We start from the raw sequence: 15,407 nt of genomic DNA on the forward strand, positions 1-15,407 counted from the left end.
TCTCATTGGTTCCTTGTATTTCCTCTATCTGTGTACCCATCCCTTGTTTTAAACTTAGATTGTAAGTTCCTTGAGGCAGGAATAATGTCCTTTCTGTGCATGACGCTTCATCCATAGCACTACAGGAACACACATAATTATAATAAGCTTTTATGTTCATTAAATTAAATCCAGGGAAAGCTCCCACCAGTTTCCTGATCAGCTCTGCTGTTAAAATCAATTAAACCAGTGGCTCTCAACCTTTTTAGACTTGAGGCATCCCTCAGAAAATGCCAGCTCTTGTTTTCACTCCTTTTTTGACTATGGAAAAATACTGGAACAATTCTTCTGTTGCAAAGAACTCAAAGACAACAGTGGCCAATTAATGATGCTATGGATTCCTATTTGAAATCTTCAGGTTTATCTTGTGAATTATGTTTAGGCGTTTGCACATCTGACTGTACTAATATTGCATGCCACCATCATGGCTGAGATCCTTTTAAAGGTGGCTGAGAACTACTGAATAAGACTGAGGCTTCACATTAGTTTAGAAAGCTATTTTTTGGAGCTTCTCCATGGCCTCATGTTTCGTCTCCCTTTCTCTCTTCTCCATGGAGACCTACTTGCTGAAAAGTGCTGATCCACTAATTAGGCTGCCTGTGTTCGAAGGTCTCTATTAAAATCTCTCACTAGTAACTTTCTCACACTTTTGATTCTGACCCTTTTTCTACCCAGGAACAAATGCACAACGCACTCTCCCCTGGAGCCCAATCCATTTTTTGTGTTGATGCAATGTGTTTGTGGCCTGCTGCTTGTCCTAAAATAACCTCTCACAGTGTCTGTGTACAGTCACATTCTGTTACTTAGTGAGAGAGGGTATATTTTTTTTAGCCACATGTTGATGAGATGTACTGCTATAAACAGAGAATGCAGATAGAGCCTCTGCGAGACTGAGCACGTAAATACACAGGAACACATTCTGCACCAGAGGAGATGAGTGGTTTCCCAATAATAATGTTAAGGTAGATTTAAGGTAGGAATGTCAAACTCAACTGGGGCCAGATCTGAATTGTAGGGACTCCTCCTGGGCTGGATACACAGACCCAACAGCAGGTAAGGGGGAAGAGGCTCTGCATTGCAGTGGTGGCATGGGTACAGGGGCCTACTGCTAATAGCTATGTCCTTTAGGGTCCAGGGACCCTGAATTCAGTGACCAGGTTTTCAAATGACAGTATTGCTACATCCTACAGGAGTACTCTAATTCCTGAGATAGTGGCTATTTTAAGTGGGGGGAGGGGCTTTCCAAATCTCTTCTGCTGAAGCAGCTTCTTCTCATGTAAATAATTAAATAGTGTTGGGCCAGAGAGAGACTGATTTCACACTCGAGCAACTGGACTTTCATGTGGAATGTGGGAGACATTTTAGCCCAGGAGATACTGAGTATGTCTCATAGATTTCAGGTTTAAACACCTGGCTACAAAAGTCAGTGATTTCCTTTCTAGACCCATCGATATGTAATAGACAGATGACACACAACTCTGTAACAGTGCTTCTGTTGCCTTGGGTTTAGGGCATTTGTCTGTTCTGCAGCCACTGGATTGTTGGCTGGTCTGGGGCAAGTCTCTCTGTCTCGCTCTGTCTCTCTTTATGTAAACCACACATCCCAGACAGAGAATAAGGAACAATTTTTCCTAGGTCGAGACCAAGACTTTTGTGTCTCTATGAAAAACGTTGGTTTTGACAAATTTAGCATTTGCTGACCAAAGGAATTAAAAGTTTTGATTAAAAGAAATTCCTTGCCAGCTCTAGTTGTGGCATTCCTTATAGATGGTGTTTAGTAGCAAAACTTACTTAAGGATGCAAACATTATGGGCACTCAGAACTGTATCCATCAGCAGTAACTCCACTGAAATTAGTGCAATTATATCCGTGTGAAAGAGATTTAAATGAAATCTGAAGCAGGCCCTAAGTGCATATATTACGCAAGGGAGTGTGTTCTGCTGCTGTCTAGCAAACAACATGATTAATTCCACTGCAGTGTGTCACAACACCCTGTACTGTCCTAGCCTCTAGATATAGAGAAGTTCAAGGAGATGATTCTGTGAAGTGCGCTATGAGTTTAACGCTCACATTTTCATACAAAGTTTCATGACGGCTTCCTGCTGCACAAGTTGATTCCAACTGTCCATCTTAGCAGTTAGTCTGTGTCTTTGTATGTTTTTAGGGCTCTGTAGACAGTGAAAAGAGAGACCAACTCATTTTTAAATGAAAACTGATATTTTTTTGGTGGAGTGAGAAGGAAGCAGCAACTAACAAAGACACTCATGTGAGCCATTTCTAGCTCATCAACACAAAATTAAGAACATCTCCTTCTCAATGTTTTCCCAGAACAATCTTCTGGGGAAGCTCTCTATCATTTGGTCCAGAGAAAGCCAGAAGAGGAGGATGGGAATTGGCAATGGAACAGATGAAGGTGATATAATGTGATAGTTATATGCTTTGCTTTACAAGTGGGTTTTACTGTCAGTGTTGGTAATTCTTGATGATAGTTTCCTCTTGGCATGGAAAAACTACTCCTGAAGAAGCTGCAATGTCCCATATAGTTAGAAAGACCAATGCTAATTCCAGTTTTAACTGGTATTTTGTTTTCTGAAGGAAGCTTTGCTTAAACTAACTCAAGCGCACAGCTAGACTACTGACTGAAATTCAAGCTTCCTTTCTATATAGGTATATACAATATGTGCATATTTGTTGGCTTGTTACAGAGAAAAGCCATAGGTAGTAGCCATGCATCTGGATCAGCTCCAATCAAGTTTGCACAAGGCTTGGAGATCTGGCCTCTCGTTTCACTCTTTGACCTGACTGAGATTTTCCTCTGCTTTCTGGAATGCAGCAGTGAGCTACCTTAGTGCCTTCTGGACTCCTATATGTTACTGCAGCAGTGGAATAGACTGGAACTGGGTGTATTCTTTGTCTCAGGTTCAATAGACATAAATGATTTGTTTTCCACTATCTCAGCTCAGGCGTAGTTTAATGTGGCCACAGGAGACTTGTTTAAATGCAGCTTAATGCTTTTAAAACTCTGTTAATCTTTTTGTTGTAGTCATAGGCGGCGGAAGGGGGAGGCTAACCGGGGTCAGCCCCCTCAAATGAAGGCAGGTAGGGCTCCAGGGCAGACCGGCCACAGGCTGCTGCAGCAGTGGGGGAGGGGCACATACATACATACATATCCTGCACAGCCAGGATCACAACCAGCTGAGCAGTCAAGTAAGTTTCTTTCTGTCTTCTTTACGTTGGCTTTGAGTGGGGGGAGCAGATCAAGACCCCCACAGTGCAAGAGGCAGTGGGGTAGGGGCAGGGGCAAATCATTCGCCCCTGCTCTGCTCCCTGCTGCACTGTGGGAATTGCCCTCCTGTTGGACCCGGACTTATAGTTTCATAGTTTCATAGTTGGTAGGGTCGGAAGGGACCTGAGCAGATCATCACGTCTGACCCCCTGCCATGGCAGGAAAAAGTACTGGGGTCAAGCAACCCCAGCAAGGTGTTTGTCTAGCCTCCTCTTAAAGACCCCCAGGGTACGAGCCAGCACCACTTCCCTTGGAAGTTGGTTCCAGATCCTAGCAGCCCTGACTGTGAAGTAACACCTCCTGATGTCTAGTCTGAATCTACCCTCTGCCAGCTTGTGACCGTTATTTCTAGTCACTCCTGGTAGTGCTCGGGGGAACAGGGACTCCCCCAGTGCCTGCTGGTCCCCTCTGACTAGTTTGTAACATGCCACTAGATCCCCCCTCAGCCTTCTCTTGTGGAGGCTGAACAGGTTCAGGTCCCTTAGCCTCTCCTCATAGGGCCTGCCCTGCTGGCCCCTGTTCATGTGAGTGGCCCTTCTCTGGACCCACTCCAAGTTGTTCACATCCCTTCTGAAGTGCGGCGCCCAGAACTGGACACAGTACTCCAACTGCAGCCTGACCAGTGCCGCATAGAGGGGGAGGATCACCTCCTTGGACCTGCTCAAGATGCATCTGCGGATGCATGACAAGGTGTGATTGGCTTTCCTGACCGCGTCCCCACACTGCCGGCCCATATTCATTTTGGCATCAGTAATGATTCCAAGATCCTTTTCTGCCTCTGCACTGACGAGAAGGAAGTTCCCTAGCCTGTAGGTATGCTGCTGGTTCTTCCTCCCCAGGTGCAGCACCTTGCACTTGTCAGTGTTGAAACCCATCCTGTTCTCATCCGCTCACCCCTGTAACCTGTCTAGGTCCAATTGCAGCCTCTTCCTCCCTGCTAGCGTGCCCACATCCCCCCACATCTTATTGTCATCAGCAAATTTGAACAGGGTGCTTTTTACCCCCTTGTCCAAGTCACTGATGAAGATGTTGAACAGTGCGGGTCCGAAGACCGAGCCCTGAGGAACCCCACTTCCCACATCCCTCCAGGTGGAAAATGACCCATCCACCACGACTCTCTGGGTGCAGCCCTCCAGCCAATTAGTGACCCATTTGACTGTGTAGGTGTTGATGCCACAGTCCCCTAGTTTTTTAATGAGAATGGGGTGGGAGACAGGGTTAAAGGCCTTCCTAAAGTCCAGAAAGACTATGTCCATGGCTACCCCTGCATCTAAGGATTTTGTGACCTGGTCATAGAAGGCCACCAGGTTGGTCTGACAGGACCTGCCTCTAATGAACCCATGTTGATTGCCCCTAAGCATAACCTCCCCTGCTGGCCCCTCGTGGACATGCGCCAGTATAATTCTCTCAAAAAGCTTACCCAGAATCGAGGTAAGACTAACTGGTCTATAGTTATAGACTTAATGACTTACTTAGTGCCTGATCAAGGTCACCTAATTAGTGGCTGACTCTTCAGCCTGGTATCCAAATGGGGTGGGTTTTAGCCCCCAGTGCTGCTAACGAGTTAATCCAGGTATATCTATTCATCGCCCAATTAACCCAGCAATGGATTGGGGCTTAACTAATAAAGACAATCACTCCAAAATATAACTGACATGAATAAATGGTTTATTAAGAACACAGTTGACTGGTAGGGGAGGCATGGTGGGGCAGGGGCGTGTGCCTCCCCTGAGATTGGCCCCCAACTTGGCACTGCTCCGGATGGGGCAGTTTTTTTGCTGGGCGTGTTGGGTGGGGGAGCACTAAGCCATGACACAGAAGTATAGGAGTGGATATGGGGCTTCTGGCCTGTCCCTGGGCCCACCCACAAATTGTGCACCCCCAGACTCAGGAGGCACCAGTCACCTCTGATTAAAAAGAAATAACACAGGTAAGTAACCACACACACACACTACTAATTGGTAACCAGTTCTACCCAAAACTATCCTATAACCTCCCCCCTCCACCTCTCTCTCTCTCTCTGTATATATATAAATAAATTTTAAAAAACATATATATAAAAATTCTATACTAATTTCCTAGTTTAACAGAATTAATTCCAATTAGGTACAAAGCTTTATTAGGGAAAGGGAACACTCAGGACAGATTTTATTTAACTTGTCTCTGGTCCTGGTCCGTGCCTTAGATGATCACTCTGGGTCTCCACTGGCTGAGCCAGGAATACGGCACCTGGTATGGGAGGAGGGAAGATCGGGTAATACTCACCCCAGGAAGTAAATGGCTGCTCTTTATGTGTCAAGCGATGGCCCTTTCCCCTCCCCCACCCCTTTTCCCCGCAGGTTTTCCTGTGGAGGCGGGTACATGAAAGCCCTTTCCCCTCTTTTTTTTTCCCCCTCCACCTATGGTTGTAGTCCAAGGCTCATCTGCCCTTGCTCTGCTTCTGCTCTCTCTCCTGCAAGGGGACCAAGAATAGGGCCTTGGATTGTACTGTGCCAGACACATTCTTTTCTAGGGGCATTGCTTGGGCCCACGTCTGCTATTGCAGTGATACACATAGCCAGTTTGTGGTACGGAATCTATCCCCACCTTGTAGATTTATGACCCTAGGTCAACAAAGTTGAAAAGATATCTGTCTTAGAAGTGAGGGGTCAAGTAGTCTCATTCTTGAGGTGGCTAATATAAAAAGGGACATAAATAAACAAATAGTTAAAGTTGCATACAACTGAAAATGTGGCTGTTTTTTCTTAATATTTGCAGAAATGTTCAGCACTGATCTAACTCTATTCTCAACAATGTCAGCAGTCAAACTTTCAATGAGTTTGGAAACAAAGTTAGGCCAGTGCTGACTTGTATTGGCAATTTTATCTTCAAATTTAGCTATTTTTATTTTCATAAAAATGTATGAAATTTGTGCTATTGATTATATATACTTAGCATTGTTTGTAGTATGATAATGCTTGGAGATACAGTCCAGATTGAGACCTCACTGTCTTATACCCTATAAGCACCCATAGGAAGCATAGTGGATATATTGGTATTGCCCTGTGAAATGGAAGCTCATAGGCAAAGGAAAAGGATGTGGTTAGTTGCATGCTGCACGACAATGATCAGTGTTAAATAACTTTCTGTACTGGAAACTCTCTCCAAAGGCAAATGGATGACTTGGGGAATTGGTAATGGGACATAACACTTTGATATCTAGACTGCTGGTCCAGATCTGTCAGTAGAGACTGAAAGTAACAGCCTAATGACTATTCATACAAAAAAACAGAACTCTTGGTTCCAAAATGATACCTTTTATTAGACCAACTGGAAAATGGCAAGAAAATTGTCCTTTTCTGCAAGCTTTCAGGATCAAAGTCCCTTCGTCAGGCTCTGGGAAAAGTGTAGATGGTATAAGATGGTAAAAAATCCCCATAGGTAGGAAATAAACTTCATTTTTGCACAGAGGGAGTTGAAGATGGTAGTTCTACCTGATCAACGCATCAAAGAGCTACTCAACACAGTTCACAAAGACACTCTCATGGACCCAGAGGGAAAGACTTCCATCTTCAGCTCCCTCCTAGGGGACCTTAGGGTGGATTGAAAGCTTGAGATGTGTACAGCTGCAATGACCATTCTTTTTGAACCATGAAATATTGATAGCATTTTAAAGCTGCTTGTAAAGGCAAAATTGGGCTTTAGTTGATGATGACAACACCTACAATCAAACCAAGAAATCATGAGCAAGATTTTGTTTTATTGCTATTAGGAAAGCAATTAGTTATTAATCACCTTATTAGCATTCTCAGTAGGCAGCCCAGTGATTCAATGAGCTGTATCAGCTGTATGACACACATCTCTATGAGCTACTGAACTGGAGGAAGCAAGAGGCAAAAATCCAAGCCTTGCCAATAAAAAAAATCAGCACTCCCGCATCTACCCCACACCCTCTGTTTCATTTCAGCAAGTTTCTCAGACCATCCCTTTTGGGTGATGTGATTGAACATCTATCGTATGGTTCCTTCTATCTCAGCTTCTCCTCAGGGGGAAAACTGAGTGTGCAGTACTGTGCTTTGGTTTAGAAAGTTTTTTTTCCCTTTTAAATGTATTTGTTACTGTGTTCATCTTACAAAGGGCAAGCAATTGGTCTTTCAGCTGATCTGATTCTTCCATCCTAACTAAGGCAAAATACCATGAAGTTCAATAGGAGTTTTGCCTGAGTACAGACTACAAGACTGAACCCTGAAGGGGAAATTCACTTTTGTGAGTGAGCCAGCAATAGCACTACCTCCAAAGTAAAGCAGGGATTGCACGGGGTGGAAGGGTCCTAGGCCTTGTGCAGTGTCAGTCACCTGGGGATAATTTAACCCAGAGTGAATAATGCCCCATCCTCAAAGCGACCACACTTTGAACTGCTGCCATTTGATTTACAGAAGGATATTATTCTTCAGCATTCCTACCACAAACTTCATGGGGCTTTAATGTAAGAGCAGGCCATGAAAGATTATCAGTGTAACTGAACCTGGAGCTATCTCAGACAGGATAAAACCAGTCAACTTCAAGCAGACAGCCCAAAGGTCAAAGAACTAAAAACCCAATAGCATCAGGAACAGCTTCAGTTACAAGGTTACAGTACAGAGGAAGGAGAGGAATGAAACAGTCATTTGGTAAACACTTGGTCAGCGCTCAGAAATAGAAAGTGACTTTGATCCAATTTGGGGGAAATACGAAGCTACTGTAGAGTATACATACACCTGCCATTATAATTGATCTATGCCAGGAGGAGATCAGCTGGTTTCTAACCCATCTCCAAATCTCACGGCTCATTTTAAATTACACTTATATTCAATTAATAAGTAATTTAATTTAAATAGACTGTTCAGCAGTGTTCTTTGTAAGCAGTACAGAAATTCTTAATTTTGGAAAACTAAGTATTTTGGTCAGCAGGACTGAGTCCAATTTCCGATCCTGCAGTTCTCATTCAGGCAAAAATCCTAGGGGCTTCAACTGGAGTTATCTAAATAATGAGTGCAAAAATGGGCTTAGTATCTTTCCTGTTTAGATACAAGACATTATGACAATTTTTTCCTCTCTCTGTTCTGTAATGCAGTCTGATACTAGCTCCATTCCATAGTTGTGTAAAATTTTTGCATGCATTTCTCTTACTAGAGCAAATAGGAAAAAAATAGGCCTGCGTGAATAGGGAACTATTCGATTCGTATTCAGCCGATTTGGGTGCTAGTGATTCGATTCGGAGATTCGAATCACTTTTCTGATACAATTCAGCCAAACTGGCTTAAGAAGATTCGGAGCCAATTTGGAGCGATTCGGAGATTCGGCCTTAGAGTATAACGGGGAATCAATGAAATATCTATAACTGTGTTGTTTTCTGGCTGATTTAGATTAAACTTGCAGGGGTGGTAGTGTCTGCTGAGGGCATGAAGCCTGCCAGGTTTCAAGGAGATAGGTGCACGGGTTTCTAGTAAACTGTACCTCAAACCACTGACAAACAAAACTCGTGACATAGGTGACATTGTGTGTGTGTTAAGACATAGAGGGGTGAAAACTGCAGGCCTGCTAGGGCCTGCTGCAGTCATAAAGCCTGCCAGCTGTCAAGGAGATAGGTGCAGGGAGAGTCTGGGGCCCTGTACCTCTGGCTGCTAACAGGCAAAACTTGTGACATGGGTGGGTGACACTGTGTGTGTGTGTTCAGGTGTGTCCTTCCTGGTGCTGGGGCCTCTGCACAACATGGCAGTGTGCTCCAGTGAGGCTCCTCCTCCCTTGCAGCCTCAGTCTGGTCCACCACTGTAAACGGCAGCAGGTCAAAATAACATACGTGGCTCAGCAGCACCTAAGGTAGCCAAACTGAACTGTCAGGCCCTTCTTTCCTCTCAAGTAGGAGCACCTAGTGCGTATCTGTTAGGTGCACCCTCACTGTGTGACTGTGTGTGTGTGTGTGTATACGTGTGTGTGTATTTGTGTTCAGGTGCACCCTTCCTGGCGCTGGGGCCTCTGCACAACACAGCAGTGTGCCCCTGTAAGGTCGCCTCCTTCCCTACGGCCTCAGTCCAGTCCACCAGTGTAAATGGCAGCAGGTAAAAATAATGTAGGTGACTCAGCAGTCAGCACCAGTAGCACCAACAGCATCTAAGGTAGCCAAACTGAACTGTCACAGAGCCTTTCTTTTTATAAAGGAATTGACAGCAAGAAGTAAAGATGTTGTGTTGGATATATGTTACTCATGGTATGTGATGGCTTATCTTGTGTTTTTATGTTTATATGTTTATTATGAAGAAAGCCAGAATAGTTAGAGAAATATATCTTAGGAAGCTTTCAGGTTGAAAAACCCTTTGTCAGGCTGAGGAAGTACCCGCAGTTGGTGTGTCTCCTGGTCCTGGATGGAAGGAATTGTAAAGAAGCCAGAGGCTGGCCTGGCACACAATGCAGGCAAGAAAGCCAGTCAGTGTAAATGGAAAGCCAGTCAGGGGGTGAGGAACAGGCTGGGGGGGGTGGGAGGTAGCAGCGCAGGTAAAAGTGCAGAGGTGCTTGGGGTGTCAGATGTCCGGCAGGTTGCAGTGTGCCAGAATCCCACTGTGTATACTGAGTCCATGAGTTTCTGTACCTATTACCTAGGAGGCTGATGAAGTGCAGTTCATAGTCCCAGCTCTGAAAAGTGGCTTGTACATTCAAACAAGCAACTAACCTCATCACCAGAACTGAAGCTAACTTCCTACAGCTCAAAACACAAAACCTACCAACTACCTCCAGTACCCCCACAAACTGCACACCAGAATCTATCAAAGACAACAAAACCCAACTACCTGTGGGGGCACATTTCTCACCAAAAAAAACACTCTGTCACCAGTCTCTTAGGCCTGATCCTGAGAAGGAACAATTTACAAACCACTATTCACAGCTGGGCCTATGAACTTCACTTCATCATCCTCCTAGGTAGAGAAACTCATGGACTTAATATAGATTAGCCAGTGGAATTCTGACACACTGCAACCTGCCGGACATCTGCACCCCAGGCACCTCTGCACTTTTACCTGCACTGCTACATCTTCCTTTTCCCTCCTCACCCCCTGATGCCTCCATTTCCATTTTCACTGACTGGCTTTCTTGCCTGCATTGCATGCTGGCCCAGCCTCTGGCTTCTTTACTATTCCTTCCATCCAGGACCTTGGAGGGGGACAGGGCTGCCGGTGATGGTATCACCACCACTACCGCTACAAGCCAGCTGATTTCAAAGTGCAGGAGGGTGGTGGTCTACTTCCACTGTAGCGTCAAGGGGGTCAAGATACTGAGGGAGAAACAGGCAGAGCTGAACATCCTGCAGCACAAAATCATGCAGGATGTGGAGACTCAGTGGAACTCCACATACCTGATGCTCGAAAGGCTGGTGGAGCAACAGAAGGCCATCCATGAGGTGGCCTTGCTTAAGGAGATCAGGATCAGTGGCCCACTAGTCAGCCAGCCACACATTCAGATTCAGACCAGATCAAAGAAGAACACAACACACCATATATATAGGTATAAATAATATATATATATATAGGTATTAATAATCAATAATCAACCAGACCAGTCAACAAATCACATGGCACTCATGAACAGAAGAACTTGCCACTGACAGCCCGCCACGCATTTGGATTCAGAACAAGAACAGATCAAAGAAGAACACAACACACATGCACCTTTCCCAGCACAGGAAACAGCTTTTATGCTGTTTCTATGTTCCTCCTCCAGACACTGTGATTGGAAGGGCAAATCACACTTACTGGCTAGCTAGAGATGTCCGTCCTTCCCCACCCCTGCTCCCACTCCCCCCTGTGCTCCCCCTCCCTCTTTTAAGTTTCTTCTTTTAAGTCTGTTTCCCCATAAAGACTGCCCTCTGAGTCTCCAAATCACTGAATCTTTTCCAAATTGATTTAGAAGCTCCAAATCAATTCAGAAAGTTTTAAGCTTCTAGCAATTCGATTTGGATTCCAAAATTCAGCCTCCGAATTGGGCCGAATCTTCTCCAGATTGAATCATGAACCAAAGCTTCTCACAGCCCTACAAAAAAAACCTCTTCTAGGGGCCAGAGGCCCAGCTGGGTAGTTTTGCACCCTGGGCAATGGTAGTGCACAGGGCAGCAGCTGCAATTTTTTGTACCTCCCTTTTCCCCCCCTCCCCCCAAAGTTGGCACCCAGGGCTGATGCCCCACTTGCCATCCTTTAGTTACACTACGGTCAGAGACCCTTCGTTACCCAATATTCTTCTTACATTTCTGAGGAGAGCTCAAAGGAGAGGTGTGGAATTCTGAATAGAAAATTGAAGAACTAGAAAACCACCAGCCTCCATAAGCTTTCAAGGAAACCTATGATCCCATATAATTTCTATCCTGTCACCTGTGCCAAACGTAAGACACTGGGTATAACCATCTGACACAAGCAGAATGGGTAGGTTGTAGTCCTGAGAATCATATTATACTTGTCAACCATAGTGGAAATAAATAATGCAAGCATATGGAGTAGCACCAGGAAGGTCAGCTGTAATGTCTCAAGTTACTTTTGACTTGGAGGTAGGAAAAGCCAAGGAAAGGAAGAGGTTTTGGCCAACCGATGTGATACTGAATCAGCAGTCTGATTTGTCCGGTGCAAATCAGATTTGTAATTTGCTGCCACTATATTTCTGAGTCAGCATTGTACATGGGCTTAATCAAGGGACTGAGAGGAGGGAATGCTGCCAAATCTCAGTCCCTGTTTGGCCTTATAGCACGTGTCAACATTAGAGCTGGCCAGAAAAAGGACAATTCCACTTCACAAAAACTTCTGTTTCAAAACTTGTCCTTTTTTTGTTTTGCATCAGAACAAGATCAAAATCTTTGGAAAGATTTAGCCAAATGGCACTTGACCAGTGTCAAACAGGTCAGGTTTTCATTTTGGGTTCTCTCTCTCATCCTCCCTGGACTTGTGAAATCTTCCTATACATTTTTTTTAATTTGATAAGCTTCAGCAAATATACCTTGTTGCAACCAGACAGGTTTTTTAAACAAAAATCCTCCCTTGGCAGATCCAGTGTTTTTGTGCTGCTCTAGTCCTGTAAGTGGGGCAGAGCTGTGCTGAGGATCTCACCTTCAGACTCATAAGCTGAGTTTTGCATCCTTTCAGGTGCTTCAAAGCTCCCTCCATGCCCAGTCTGCAGAAGCACTTGGCTCAAAGGTCTAGCCAGTAATTTCCATGAAAACTTCCCTGAACAAGGGCTGGGTACCTACTATGTACCTTGCTGACTTGAACATAATACAGTTGATGTTAGCCTTGAACTTTGGCTCTATTTGTAAGGTACTCGGAATGTGCGTAATGTGAAACAGATCAATGCACTTGCTGACATCAACATGCTAATGTAAGCAGTGTCTCTAGGGACATTCTTTTAACTAGTTCCCTTTTATTATCACAGAAGGCCAGTAACGATTCTATATAATAAATTAATGTCTCGTCTGTTTTAATATAATACTGGGCTGTCTGAACTCCAGAGCAGATAAGCAAATAAGTATTATAATTTGGTTTATTTGTTGGTAACCCAACTCCAATTTGATGCAAGTACAAACACTGCAGATTCTGTGCAAGGACATATTTATATGCCCAAACAATTGATTTTTTTTCCTAGTTAATTGTGAAAGATTTTGCATTAGAAACTAGTATCTTGCATTTAAGGTTATACCAATACATACAGGGTGTATCTACATGTACTATTAGCATGGAGCAATAAACTCCAGCACATATGGTTCCAGAATTTATTGCTCCAAAGTGCTGCATTTGAACATGTGCCTGGGATCGCAGCACATTGAGCCAGGTCTGAGCAGCCCCAGCTGACAAGGGACCTGGGGTATCCCCCTGCCAGCCCAGGGTTGCTCCAACTTGGCTCAACAACATGTTCCGGAGGGGCTGGCTGGGGCATGAGTGTGCTCCAGTGTGAGGCTAGCTTGCAGGCAGCCCCTGCCCTGAAGCACCCTTCTGCCCCAGCCAGCCCCATTAGTGTCTACACGTGTGTTGCTGTGCACTAAAGAACTCTGCCATAGGATAGTACTTGTATTGACAAGTACTAACCTTCGGTGGAGTTAATAAGGTTCCTGCGGCCTCATAGGGCTGCATGTGTAGATGCTGAAACTTTACTGCAGAGCTAATGAGGCTGCTCCACAGTAAATATCTCATGTAGAAGTGCCCACAGAGACCACCTTTCACACACTATTAGGAGCCCCAGGTATAAGCTAGGACCTCACTGTGTTAGCTGCTATACAAATGCAGAACAAAAGGACCTGCAATCTTACTAGGCTCCATTTGCAAATGGATCAGCTTGTCACTGATTACCATTAAAAACAGTCTTGGTATGTTTGCACCACACAAGGCAGTGCTATGTGTAGGCATCCCAGGTGTGCTCTGCACATGATAGTGCTCTACTCCAGCTAATAAACCCTGCTTTTTAGCAGACCTATAATGCTTCCAGCTCTGAAGCTGAGCTAACACGGCACAGCCACAGTATAGAGCGTAACATGTGCAGAGCTAGACTGGGGACCTCTGCATGGCACTGCCATGCTCCTTTAAGGGCATGTAGTCTGCTGACAGTCACCCAGGACTATACACTAGATAGAGTTCAGGAACAACTATGATCCTTTGATTTTTTTCTCCTTTCTTTCTTTTTCGAAAAAATCTTGGGCCAATTTCAATACAGTAAAAAATCTTACAAGCCGGCACACTCTACTAATTGGCAGCCAGCTTGTAAGATAAAGTGAAACTGGAAGTGCCCACCACGGCACTTCCGTTTTCTCCGAGCCCCCACAGCCAGGGGCAAAGCAGCCTGTGCTACCGAGCTCCCACAGCCCAGGGGCATAACAGGCTGCGTGGGGCTGTGCGGGGCCTGCCTCCCCATCCTGTGGGGCCTGCAGGGCCCACAGGATGGGCGGTGATGCGGCAGGAGGGTTGGCGATGTCGCGGGAGGGGTAGAGGGATGCCCCAGACGCGGCGGGAGAAGCGGCGGCCAGGCCCGCTCAATTAACTGGCATATTTTGTTATCCAGCATCCCCCGTTCCCAGGGGATGCCGGGTAAGAGAGCTTTTACTGTAATTTATTTTGAGGACGTCCAACTGCTAAGCTCCCAGGGGCCACACAGCAAGGGGCCTCACCTGGGCTAGGGACAGAAGTTACACACAAACCAGTTTAAGTGATCAGAAACTGGTTTAAACCTCTAACAGAACAGAAGTTCAGTGCACATGATGACTGAATGCACAAAATGACTGAAACTGGTTTAAGATAAACCTGGTTGAATGTAGTATCAGCCTTAACTGATTTGGGTCAAACCAGTTTAATGAAACTTCTGTCCCAGACCCCTTCCTAGCTCAAGTTAAATCACAGTCCCCCAGCATCCCAGGATGCTTTCTAGCCCTGGTCTGGGCTATCTGCTCCAGAGACCAGGCCTGGCTCTGCCCCTCTGCTCCCTAGCTGGAGCAGTGAGGGCTGGCTGACAAGGGGGTGGGGAGTCCTGCTGGGGATGCAGGGGGAAGGGAGGAACTGCTCCCTCCAGGAAAACCCTGGCTGGGGTCTGGAGCCAAAGAGGGAGGTTAAACACTCCTTCCACTGCTCAAATTTACTGCTGGCTGCAACTGTGAACTACAAATCCCAGAGGTGCCTGGAAGTCGGAAGAGGAAGTGATGAGCAACCCTGCAGAGTCCTGTTACTGTAACTCTGGACTGCAACTGCCAGAGACCTCAGGGGCAGCAGGAAAAGGAAGTGAACACACAGCCAGAGACCCATGTTCTAGCACCCTCTGGCTTCTGACCTGAGCCACTGCAGGTATGTGGCTGCATTTCCTGAATCAAAGGTAAACATCTGTTCACTTCTGTTTCAATTTAGTCTGTGCAGCTAGATTAATGTGAAAGGACTGAATTGATTCACCCTCAGACTTTTTGACTGTCTGTACCAAGTCCTGATGAGCCATGAGCCACTGAACCTCACAGACACTCCCCACCAACCCCCCCTGCTGCCTGGTGCAACCACACAGTCACCCCCATCTCTACAGTGGATGCCCCCACCCCCCCCTGGACTGGGGGGACAGGCGAGGG

General features: G+C 45.5%; 1 long non-coding RNA gene across 1 annotated transcript in view; it reads left to right on the top strand.

The window, feature by feature from the left end:
- Positions 1-982: 982 nt before the first annotated feature.
- LOC112551515 overlaps positions 983-15,407 on the top strand; it is a 32,913-nt gene continuing 18,488 nt past the window's right edge. The window contains exon 1 of the long non-coding RNA XR_003095802.1: positions 983-1,092. This is a non-coding gene — a long non-coding RNA (uncharacterized LOC112551515). The remainder of the gene's footprint in view (positions 1,093-15,407) is intronic.

This window comes from Alligator sinensis, unplaced genomic scaffold (assembly GCF_000455745.1).
Source record: "Alligator sinensis unplaced genomic scaffold, ASM45574v1 scaffold66_2, whole genome shotgun sequence".
Classification (NCBI taxonomy): Eukaryota; Metazoa; Chordata; order Crocodylia; family Alligatoridae; genus Alligator; species Alligator sinensis.